The sequence below is a fragment of the Lepus europaeus genome, chromosome 5 (genome assembly GCF_033115175.1).
Source record: "Lepus europaeus isolate LE1 chromosome 5, mLepTim1.pri, whole genome shotgun sequence".
Classification (NCBI taxonomy): Eukaryota; Metazoa; Chordata; class Mammalia; order Lagomorpha; family Leporidae; genus Lepus; species Lepus europaeus.
In genome coordinates this window covers 55,483,557-55,496,666 of record NC_084831.1, presented here as the reverse complement: position 1 = coordinate 55,496,666, position 13,110 = coordinate 55,483,557, and positions in this window count along the sequence as shown.

Here is a 13,110-nt window from a genome sequence, read left to right as displayed (position 1 = left end):
AGAGCTGGCCTGGAAGAGGGGCAACCGGGATAGAATCCGGCGCCCCAACCGGGACTAGAACCCGGTGTGCCGGCGCCACAAGGCGGAGGATTAGCCTGTTAAGCCACAGCACCGGCCATAGTCTTAGAGTTTCAATGCAGGGCAGGGGGTAGAAGAAAGAGGGCTGAAGACATCCCTTGGGTGATTTGGATACACAATGAGGAGAAAATTAGTGCAGGTGTCTTCACTGTGCAGTTTTTTTTTTTTAAAGTTATTTATTTATTTATTTATTTATTTATTTGAGAGGCAGCGCAACAGAGAGGAAGAGAGGTCTTCTATCCATTGGTTCACTTCCCACATGAACATTACGGCTGGGGTTGGTCTGGGAGCAGAGCAGCTAGGACTTGAATCAGTGCTCTAATGGGATGCCGGTATCACAAATGACAGCTTAGCCTGCTGCATTGCAGCTCTGGCTTCCAAATTTCTCTTGTTCTGGGGCCAGCGCCATGGCTCACTTGGTTAATCCACTGCCTGTGGTGCCAGCATCCCATATGGGCACCAGGTTCTAGTCCTGGCTGCTCCTCTTCTAGTCCAGCTCTCTGCTGTAGCTCGGGAGGGCAGTGGAGGATGGCCCAGGTGCTTGGGCCCCTGCACCCACATGGGAGACCAGGAAAAAGCACCTGGTTCCTGGCTTTGGATCGGCACAGCTCTGGCCGTGGTGGCCATTTGGGGAGTGAACCAATGGAAGGAAGACCTTTCTCTCTGTCTCCTTCTGTCACTGTCTATAACTCTACCTGTCAAATAAAAAAAAATTTTTTTTAAGTCAAATTTCTCTTGTTTGATGGAAGGAGTGATCAGAAGCATTGTTGTCATTGAAAAGGACAGTGTGATGTAGCTTTTGCAGGTATTTTTCTGCTAAAATTTTGGCTAACTTTCTCAAAATACTCTGAGTAAGCAGATGTTACTGTTCTTTGGTCCTCCAGAAAGTCAACAAACAAAATACCATGAAATCTCAAAACATTGTTGCCGAGACTTTTGCTCTTGACTGGTCCCTTTAGCTTTGACTGGTTCACTTTCACCTCTTGGTAGCCATTGCTTTGATTGTGTTTTGCCTACAGGATCTTACTGGTAAAGCCATGTTTCTTCCACTATTCCAGTTTTTAAAAGAAATGCTTTAGGATTTAGATTCCACTTATTTAAAATTTACATTGAAAGCTCTGCTCTCATCTGCAGCTGATCTGGGTGAAACTGTTTTGGCACTGGTTGAGTGGAAAATTTTCTACACTTTAATGTTTCAGCCAAAGTTGTGTGAGCTGAGCCAGTTGACACGCATAAGATGTTGACTATTGTTTCTCCTATTGATTTTTTTTTGTCCTCTTCAATTAGAGCAAAACCAAGAAAAATGTTCTCCTTACAAATTAATGGGATGATCTTCAACACTGCCTCATTCTTTTTTTTAAAAAAAGATTTATTTTATTTTATTTATTTGAAAGGGAGAGCTAAAGAGAGAGAGAGAGAGAGAGAGGTCTTCCATCCACTGATTTACTCCCCAAAAGGCTACAATAGGTAGAGCTGAGCCAATCTGAAGCCAGGAGCCAGGAGCTTCTTCCAGGTCTCCTACGTGGAAGCAGGAACCCAAGTACTTGGACCATCTTCTACTGCTTCCCCAGGTCATAGCAGAGAGCTGGATCTGAAGTGGAACACTGGGACTCAAATCGGTGCCCATATGGGATGCTGGCACTGCAGGAAGCAGCTTTATCCACTATGCAACAGTGCCATCCCTTCTTGATTCTCTTTCTAATTTCACTAGGAAACTAGACACAGTTGGAGCTACAGGTACTGGATGATATAAGCCTTGAGATCAAAGAGAACTCGGCCTGAATTCTAGCTCTTCTGTGTGAAGGGCACTTAACATTTTGAGTTTTAGCTTCCTCATCCTTGGAACCAAATAATTCTATCAGCTGGAGAGTCTTACCCCCCCATAGACATTCAATGGTGAGTGCGCTGGTGTGCTGTCTCATTCACTGAATGGCCCTTCATAAGAACATATCCAAGAATGGCTTAATGCATATAATTATTTGTAACAGCTGTAGAGTATTCCATTGTGATAGTGTCATGATTTGCTCTGCCATTTTCCCAGCACTAGGAATCTGGATTATTTCCAGTTTTCCTTCCTGATGAGTTGAACTGTTATGAACATCTTTAGAGAGATAAATCTGCCCCCACCCCAAAGTTATTTCCTTGGAATAAATTGCTAGAGGTTGAATTACTGGGTCAAAGAGGAGGAACAGCTTTGTAGCCCCGGTTATTCATTGCCAGATGAATTCTCACTTTCTGAGAGGGCTGTCAGCTGGAGACCTGCACACGTGGTAGATATTACGGGCTGTTTCTGTCTCTCACTGCTGTTTTCACCATGCTGTACTAAAAAAGCCAGCCCCTGCCTCTCTCATCCAAAAAAAAAAAAAAAATGGCACTAAGTGGTAGGAAGTGAGAACTCAAGAAAGACTAAGAATATGTAAGGATGTAAGGTGGTGAGAGTGAAGATGGATAAAACCTTTTGCATTTAGGGATTAGGATCTGGTATGACTAAGCACTTAGGTCCAGAAGCCCGGAGAAAACCCTTCCGTTCCATTTATAATTGTTGTTTTTATTCTACATACATTTACAAGCACTTATCTGACACATCCCAGGCACTATCCCTATCTCTTGATCCCTTTTGTAGTGTGGGGAAGGTGACAGGATTAGAGTCTAGCCCTGCCTGGGGGCTTCTCTTCAGCTAGGAGAAAACTTTAAGAAATTGGGAAAGCAAAACTGGGAGGAGTAGTAGCTGCCCAGACTACAGGCAGATAACAAACTGCAATGCAGAATGCAACTCAAGGACAGACAAATGACAAAGTCAGGAGCAAGAATGATGGAGTGTATATGGTGTAAAGGCAAGAACTGGAAGGAGAGGGTGCGCCAAGGCAGTATCCTAAGAGCTTTCAAATTGGGGTATTCACATCTTAAACACCTTTGCCAATATTACACTTTCTGCTTGATATGTCAACTAAGAAAGTGTGTTGAAATAGTGAAACACTCGATAATGAATCTTCATAGATCAAACTATCTTTCCTTAAACACTTTGAAGCTGTGCTGTTAGGTGAATGTACGTTTTCAATTATCTTCCTGATAAATGAAACGTCTTAGCATTATGAAGGAATTCTCATTATCTTTTTAATGTGTTTTTCTTTAAAGTCTACTTTGTTTCATATTGATTTAACTTTACCTACCTAATTTTGGTTAATTTTTCCTAACACAGTTTTTCTTTTTTTTTCCCAAAGAAACTTTTTATGTAATGAGTACAAATTTCATAAGTACAACTTTAGGAATACAGTGATTCTTCTCGCTATACCCACCATCCTGTCTCCACTCTCACCCCACCTACTCTTCCCTCTCCCATCCCCAATTCCATTGTTCATTAAGATTCATTTTCAATTAACTTTATACATAGAAGACTAACTCCATACTAAGAAAAGATTTCAATAATTTGCACACACATGTGCACACACAAAACTGAGAACAAGTTTTACAGTTAATTCTCATAATACAACTCGTTGAGGAGAGAGGTCCTGCATGGGAAGTAAGTGCACAGTAACTCCTGTTGTTACTTTAACAATTAACACTCTTATGTATGACGTCACTGATCACCCAAGGCTGCTGACATGAGGGGCCAAGCTTATGGAAGCCTTTGGAATCCAAATTCTTCATCAGTATTTACGCAAAGCCATAAGCAAAGTGGAAGTTCTCTCCATCCTTCTTTGTTTTTTATTTATTTTATTTTATTTTTTATTTGACAGGTAGAGTTACAGACAGTGAGAGAGAGAGAGAGAGACAGAGAGAAAGGTCTTCCTTCCTTTGGTTCACTTGCCAAATGATGTCCAGAGTTGCACCAAGCCAGGAGCCAGGTGCTTCTTCCTGGTCTCCCACGCGGGTACAGGGGCCCAAGCACTTGGGCCATCCTCCACTGCCCTCTCGGGCCACAGCAGAGAGCTGGACTGGAAGAGGAGCAACCAGGACTAGAATCTGGCACCCATATGGGATGCTGGTGCTGCAGGCAGAGGATTAACCTAGTGAGCCACAGCGCCAGCCCCAAGTACCTCCTTCTTTGATGGCCACTTTTTTCCATTGGGGTCTCACTTACAGAGATCCTTCGTGTAGGACATTTTTTTTTTTTTGGCACAGTGTCTTAGCTTTCCATGCCTGAAATGCTCTCATGGGCTTTTCAGCCAGACCAGAATGCCTTAAGAGCTGATTCAGATGACAGAATGCTATTTAGAGCAATTGTAATTCTATGAGTCTGTTGTGTGGACTGCTTGCCATGTTTGAACATTCTCTCCTTTTTAATTATATCTATTATTATTATGAAACACTTGATCCTGTTTACATGATCCCTTTAACATTTAATCCTATCTATATGATCACTTTAACTCTTAATATGATCACTTTAACATTTAAGATGGCATTTTTGGCCATTGCCGTGGCTCAATAGGCTAATCCTCCGCCTGCGGCGCCGGCACACCGGGTTCTAGTCACAGTCAGGGCGCCGGATTCTGTCCTGGTTGCCCTTCTTCCAGGCCAGCTCTCTGCTGTGGCCCGGGAGTGCAGTAGAGGATGGCCCAAGTGCTTGGGCCCTGCACCCTATGGGAGACCAGGATGAGCACCTGGCTCCTGGCTTTGGATCAGCGCAGTGCACTGGCCGCAGTGCGCCAGCCTCGGCGGCCATTGGAGGGTGAACCAACGGCAAAGGAAGACCTTTCTCTCTGTCTCTCTCTCTCTCTCTCTCACTGTCCACTCTGCCTGTCAAAAAAAAATGGCATTTTTACATCCAGCTTAAGGGGATTTGGGGTCCCATGGTAACTTTTTTAACTGTACCCTTAGAAGTAAGTCTGTAGGAATGTATGTAGATCTATACAGTTTTATAGTTACAAACTTCCTTCTCCCTCTCTTATTCCCATTCTTTTTTTTTCTGAGATCTATTTTCAATTGACTTTATATACATATGATTAACTCTATGTAAAGTAAAGAGTTCAACAAATAGTATGAAGAAAAAACAACAAAAAACTAAACTGTTCCTCAACACTTGAGGACAAGGGCAAGACAAGGACAGCTCAAGTCATCCTTCTTGAAGTGTCACTTTAACTTGTACAGATTTTGTTTTAGGTGCTCTATTAGTTCTCACAGATCAGGGAGAACATATGGTATTTGTCCCTTTGAAACTGGCTTATTTCACTAAGTATGATTTTTTCCATATTCATCCACTTTGTTGCAAATGACCAGATTTCTTTTCTTTTCTTTTTTCTTTTTTTTTTATAAACTTTTATTTAATGAATATAAATTTCCAAAGTACAGCTTATGGGTTACAATGGCTTCCCCCCTCCCATAACTTCCCTCCCGCCCGCAACCCTCCCCTTTCCCGCTCCCTTTCCCCTTCCATTCTTTTCTTTTTATGTTGTGTAGTATTCCATAGTGTACATATCCCATAATTTCTTTATCCAGTCTTCAGTTGATGGACATTTAGGTTGATTCAATGTCTTAGCTACTGTGAATTGAGCTGCAATAAACATGGGGGTGCAGATAACTCTTATTTGCTGATTTCATTTCCCTTGGGTAAATTCCCAGGAGTTGGGTGGCTGGGTCATAGGGTAGGTCTATATTCAGATTTCTGAGGTATCTCCAAACTGTCCTCCATAGTGGTCTTACCAGTTTACATTCCCACCAACAGTGGATTAGGGTACCTTTTTCCATACATTCTCGCCAACATTTGTTGTTTGCTGATTTCTGTATGAAAGCCATTCTAACTGGGGTGAGGTGAAACCTCACTGTGGTTTTGATTTGCATTTTCCTGACAGCTAGTGATCCTGAACATTTTTTTCATGTTCCTGTTGGCCATTTGTATTTCCTCTTTTGAAAAATGTCTGTTTAAGTCCTTTGCCTACCTCTTAACTGGGTTGTTTGTTTTGTTGATGTGGAGTTTTTTGTTCTCTTTATATATTCTAGTTATTAGTCCTTTGTCAGTGGCATAGTTTACAAATAATTTCTTCCATTTTGTTGATTGCCTCTTCACTTTCCTGAGGTGTTTTGTTTTGTTTTGTTTTCAGTACAGAAGCTTCTCAATTTGATGTAATTCCATTTGTTAATTTTGGCTTTGATTACCTATACCTCTAGGGTCTTTTTCAAGAACTCTTTGCCTATGCCAATGTTTTGCAGAGTTTCCCCAATGTTCTCTAATAATTTGACAGTATAAGGTCATAGATTTAGGTCTTTAATCTGTTTTGAATGTATTTTGGTGTAAGGTGTAAGGTAGGGGTCCTGCTTCTTACTTCTGCATATGTAAATCCAGTTTTTCCAGCACTATTTGCTGAAGAGACTGTTCTTGCTCCAGAGATGGTTTTACCTCCTTGGTAAAATATAAGTTGGTTATAGATGCTTGGATTGATTTCTGGCATTTCTATTCTGTGCTACTGGCCTATCCATCTGTTTTTGTACCAGTACCAGGCTGTTCTGATTATAACTGCCTTGTAGTATATTTTAAAATATGGTATTGGTGGTGCCTCCAACTTTATTTTTGTTACATGAAATTGCTTTAGCTATTCGAGGTCTCCTGTGCTTCCACATGAATTTCAGCATCATTTTTTTCTAGATCTGAGAAGAATGTCTTTGGTATTTTGATTGGTATCACATTGAATCTTTTTTTTTTTTTTTTTGACAGGCAGAGTGGACAGTGAGAGAGAGAGACAGAGAGAAAGGTCTTCCTTTGCTGTTGGTTCACCCTCCATTGGCCGCCGCGGCCGGCGTGCTGCTGCCGGCGCATCGCACTGATCTGAAGCCAGGAGCCAGGTGCTTCTCCTGGTCTCCCATGGGGTGCAGGGCCCAAACACTTGGGCCATCCTCCACTGCACTCCTGGGCCACAGAAGAGAGCTGGCCTGGAAGGGGGGCAACTGGGACAGAATCTGGCGCCTCAGCTGGGACTGGAACCCGGTGTGCTGGCGTTGCAGGCAGAGGATTAGCCTATTGAGCCGCGGCGCTAGCCACATTGAATCTTTAAATTGCTTTCAGAAGACTGGACATTTTGATGATATTGACTCTTCCAATCCATGAACATGGAAGTATTTTCCATTTTTTTTTGTATCTTCTTATACTTTTTTCTTTAATGTTTTGTAATTCTCATCATAGAGATCTTTGACATCCTTGGTTAAATTATACCAAGGTATTTGATTTTTTGAAGCTATTGTGAATGGAATTGATTTTAGATGTTCTTTCTCAGACATGGCATTGTCTGTGTATATAAAGGTTGTTGTTTTCTGTTTATTGATTTTCTATCCTACTACTTTACCAAACTCTTCTATGAGTTCCAATAGTCTCTTGGTGGAATCTTTTGGATCCCCTATGTGTAGAACCATGTCCTCCACAAATAGGGATAGTTTGACTTCCTTCTTCCCAATTTGTATCCCTTTGATTTCTTTTTCTTGACTAATGGCTCTGGCTAAAACTTCCAGGACTATATTGAATAGCAATGGTGAGAATGGGTATCCTTGTCTGGTTCCAAATTTCAGTGGGAATGCTTACAACTTTTCCCCACTCAATAGGATGCTGGCCGTGGGTGTGTCATAAAGTGCCTTGATTGTGCTGAGGAATGTTCCTTCTATACCCAATTTGCTTAGAGTTTTCATCATGAAAGGACGTTATATTTTATCAAACACTTTCTCTGCATCTATTGAGATAATCATATGGTTTTTGTTCAGCAGTTTGTAATATTACATTGATTGATTTACAAATGTTGAACCATCCCTGCATACCAGGAATAAATCCTGCTTGGTCCGGGTATATGATCTTTCTGATGTGTTGTTGGATTTGATTGGCCAAAATTTTGTTGAGGATTTTTGCGTCCATGTTCATCAGGGAAATTGGTCTGTAGTTCTCTTTCTCTGTTGTGTCTTTTCTGGGTTTAGCAATTAAGGTGATGCTGGCTTCATAGAAAGAATTTGGGAGAATTCCCTCCCTTTCAATTGTTTTGGATAACTTGAGAAGAATTAGTTAGTTCTTCTTTAAAATCTGGTAGAATTCAGCTGTGAAGCCATCGGGTCCTGGACTTTTCTTTGTTGGGAGGGCCTTTATTACTGATTCAATTTCTGCCCTGGCAATGGGTCTGTTTAGGTTTTCTATGTCTTCATGGCTGAATTTATGTAGGTTGTATGTGTCTAGGAATCTATCCATTTCTGCTATGTTTCCCAGTTTGTTGGCATACAGCTCTTTGTAGTAGTTTCTGATGAATCTTTATTTCTGTGGTGTCTGTTGTAACATTTCCTTTTTCATCTCTAATTTTATTGATTTGGGCCTTCTCTCTCCTTTTTTTGGTTAGTTGGGCCAATGGTGTATCAATTTTGTTTATTTTTTCAAAAAACCAGCTCTTTGTTTTGCTAATCATTTGTATTTTTTTTGTTTCAATTTTGTCGATTTCTTTTCTAATTATTTCTTTTCTCTTACTAGATTTGGGTCTGGTTTGCTGTTGTTTTTCTAGATCCTTGAGATGCATTGATAGCTCATTTACTGGTGCCTTTCCAATTTCTTAATGTAGGCACCAATTGCTGTAAACTTTCCTCTTAACGCTGCCTTTGCTGTATCCCATAAGTTTTGATATGTTGTATTGTCTTCACTTTTTTCCAGAATTTTTTTTATTTCTCTTTTGATTTATTTAATGACCTACTGTTCATTCAGGAGTATGTTGTTTGGTCTCCATGTGTTTGCATATGTTCTAGAGATTCCCAAGTTGCTGATTTTGTTGGAAAATTTTGAGTTTGTGTTTTTCTAAAAATTTCTGTGTTTTTCTCTTATTTTTAACTGATAGTTTTCCTAGGTTTGGAATTCCAGGTTATTTTACTTCAGCACATTAAAAATATCCTTTCACCATTTTTAGTTTCAATATTTTCTCCAGAGAACTCAGCCATCAGATAAAATGCTGATTGTTGGAGAAAAGTCCTATCTTTTTTTTCCTGACTTGTCTTTTTCTCTCCACCTCTATATATCTCTTTTGATTTTCTGCAGTTTTGCCATATTTGTGTGAATGTACGTTGTTGTGTGTGTACATATTTGTATTAGTTGTTGTTCGTTTGTCCACGTTGGAGTTCACTGTGGTTTTGAAACTGAGGATTGGTTGCTGAAGCATGCTTCCCTCTGGGAAAGACCAGCATGCAGGAAGCACGTGGGGAGGACTCTCAGGATCAGGGCACAGGAGTAGGGAAATCAAAGAAGAGGGTTGGGTGTGGGATGAAGTTGGGCTGAGATACAGTTGTAAACAGTGCCTCGTCCCGTCCCCTTGGAAAGCATTGTTCCAAGTTGGGACAATGGGGCTGAGCCTTTTTCCCCCTCAGCAATGACGCACCAGCTGTCCCCAAGAGAGGTGTGTGCCATTGGGCAAGGCGACTGTCTTCAGTTGCGGCTATGCTGGCGAATGGCTCAGTGGCTCTCTGCCAGTTCTCAGCACTCTTTGTAGTGGTGGTGGTAGGGTGGACAGGGATGAATGCTGTGGTCCTGAGGACGAGGGCCAAAATTTGGCTGCTGCACCACAGTGTCCACTCCAGTTCTCTGTATGCTGCTCGGATCCACATGTCTCCAAAGGGCGCCTTTCAGACTCCTAGTGCACCTGTTTTACTGGAGACATGTACAGTAAGAGGGCCCACAGTGTGAACCACTGTGCTGCCTGCTACACCTGGTTTCAAGGACTACAGCCTCTCCTTCCTCCACTGCCCAGGCCCCTCAGCCTCAGCTACGAACACTGCAGCTTTAGCGTGCTGACCTGGGGGTGGGGAGGCACCCCAGACTCCTATGTCTGAGATAGCTGAACTCTGGCTCACCTGTCCTTCTCAGGTAATAATTGATACCCCCCTATCTGTTTCCCATAAAAACTGGGCAAAGAAGTACCAAGAACTACTCAGATGGATCACCTGGTGGCCAAACATGCTCTGCCCTGTGAGCTAATGCCTCCAAAACATAGAGCCCAGAGTCGTGGAGGAGAAACACGCATCCCCAGAGTGAATAACTGGCAATGATGGGAAGGGGCCTACTTGTACATAAACCCCTTAGTTCCCAGACCTGCATATTCTACCTACTGAGGACACAGTACCATCTCCATGGCATTCTGAAAAATGGGCTTTTCTGTCCTGGCACTTATTATGATCATTGCTCTGCTTCACCCTGGTAGTTAAATGCTATAACTTGTCCTCTTTTCTGGAGGTCTTACCATCCCATCTCCCAGCATCAGCTCTGATCTACAGGGGACAGACATCACACAGCTTCTTGGTTCTGGTGATCTTCCTCGGGTCTGCGTATTCCTTATGGCTGGGGCAAGTAGAGTGTCTTCAGAGCCCACCTGTGAAACACAGCATTTGGGAAGATTTTTGGGCCTTTGGTAGCTGTTTGTTCTAGTATGCACACTTCTCTGAGCTATTTGCTCTCTCCTTCCAGTATCTTCCATGGCAACTATGTCATTTCAGCTTCGCTCACTGTGAGTCACAGCCTTCCCCAACCTCCTAAGCATAAGCTTGGGCGTGTGTTAGCCTTGTGTCTCAGGGACAGTGCTGCCATCCCTGTAGACTTTCTCTCACTCAACTTCATGGTCTGCCCCTCCGTGACCCAGTGCTCTCCACATGTGTTGATTAGCCCAGCTTCTGTTGGTTCACATTGACTGGATGCTACTGCTCTTCAGAAATAAAGTTCCTATCTTCCTGCAACAGGCCCAGCAATTTCCCACCTAGAATGTCTTGTGATGTAATCCTTTTTTTTTTTGGCCTCATGGCCTAGAGGGGGATATAGGAGAGTGGGGAGAGGTCATGTGTTATCTTGCAAGGCAGAGGCTTCTGCTTTGTCTACAAGCCAGGGGGAAGAACTAGCTTTAACTAGCTTTCTGGGAGTGGTGGGTGACCTTGGCAGTGACAGAGAATTCAGGGGAATCTGGAGACTCAAGATGTCCTGCAAGGTCTCAGGCTCCCACCCCATCCCAAGCAGAACTCAACTCTGGTAGAGACGCCCCACTGGGTTAAGCTCTGCCACTCTTGTGATTCAGTCTTGGGCCTGATCCTCAACCCTTTCTATTTCAGACTTAAGGAGACGAGAATCTCTTTATATGCTGCTAGATATCCACTCTCAGCCTTTCATTTTCTTTCTCCAAAGCATCAGTTTCTCTTAGCCACACACATTCAATTGCTCTCTCTTTATAGCTCCATATTGGGCCAGCGCTGTGGCATAGCAGGTTCAGCAGGTCCTGCAATGCTGGCTTCCCCTGGGAGCACTGATTTGAGTCCCGACTGCTCCGTTTTCTGAAGTGTCTGGAAAAGCAGAGGAAGATGGCTCAAGTACTTGGGCCCCTACACCCATGTGCGAGACCCAGATGGAGTTTCAGGCCCCTGGCCCAGCCCCCGCTGTTGCAGCCATTTGGGGTGTGAACCAGCAGATAGAAGATTCTCTCTCTCTCAATCTGCCTTTCAAATAAATAATTATTTAATATATCTATGAACTCCATATTACCCCATCCTGACCCACCACTTATTCCTTACACTTGTATATCTTTCTTGTCCACTGTGGCAGAAACGTTAACAACTGCACTGTGACCTTGTACCAGGAGCCCTCTGTGTCCCATTTCCCACCAGTGATGGTGTTATTATTGCCAGCTCAAAAGTGTCCTGTAAACAGGTGCTTTCTCAGGTCAGATTTCCTGGCAAGCAGATTCTGAGGTGGACATTGGCATATGGAACCATTTTGGGGACCCTCTCACACTGAATAACTTGATGGGAGTAAAGGGAGAGAATTGGGCAGATGGAGAAGTGGCATGTTGAAGCCAAGGTCTCAGCTAATCCCAGGTGGAGCCCTGGAGCTTGGGTGGACCTGCAGAGTCATTGCTAATGGAGCAAGAAGGCTGGCTGGGTCCCTGTGTGCTCACTCCCCATGGGATGCAGACAGCTGCAGGAAGAGGTGGAGACGCTGGATGTGCTCAATGTCACAAACAACTTTAAAGTCAAAGAGGAAGGGAAAAATGAGGCCATGACCTGAGTAAGAGGCATAGGCAAGGCAAGACTTTTTTAAATAAAGGAGACTCTAACACTTTTTCAACTCAAGGGAAGAAATTAAAGCAAAGCAGTTTTGTCAGCCATTAGGTCTTGGTCTTGCGTGGAAGATGCATGCAGGGAGGGGTTAACACAGAGCACCGCATACTCCTGTGCCTCTGCTGAGGCTGGCCACACAATGAGAGCAAGAGCCCTGCAAACCAGGGGCCGTTTGGGAAAAGAGTTCCAGGTATGCGTGGAGATGCATGTGTTTGAAAGTTACTCATTAAACAATCATGAGAATGACGGGGCATGCCTGAAACTCACGCCGACTTGGACATCTTGAAGGGAACCAGACCTGGAGGAGAATCTATGCTTGGAGAAAACCCGCACTTCAGAAAGTCTGTTGAACTCCTTGCATCGGTAGTTCCCCAACCTGTAGGACCACGTAACTTTGAATGTTTCTGGAATGCCTATTGATATGTCTCCGGGCATTCCTCAAAACACAATTTGGGAAATGATAAACTAAATAATAACCTCAAAACTTTAAGCAAACTCTTAATCAGGACATTGGTTACTGATTCCTGATCATAATCAGAAAATTGAATGAAGCAGGAGGATGGGGAGAACCTCCTCATTCAACATTGTTCCAGTGTGGAAACCATTGACATGAGCATCACCCATGAGGTGTAGCCTTTCCTGGGTGCTATGGACACAGAGATGACAAAAAGTGAACGTGCTGCCCCAGAGCTGGTAGCCTGCCTATGAGGGACTCACGGGGCCTATACGTAAATCTCTCTCTCTCTCTAAAGATTTTATTTATTTATTTATGTGAAAGGCAGAGTTACAGAGAGGCAGAGAGAGAGAGAGAAAGAGAGAGAGAAATCTTCCATCCACTGGTTCACTCCCCAAATGGCTATAACGGCTGGAGCTGGGTCAATCCCAAGCCAGGAGCCAGGAGCTTCTTCCAGGTCTCCCACATAGGTGCAGGGGCCCAAGCACTTGGGCTATCTTCCATGGATTTCTGAGGCCATGAGCACAGAGCTGGATTGGAAG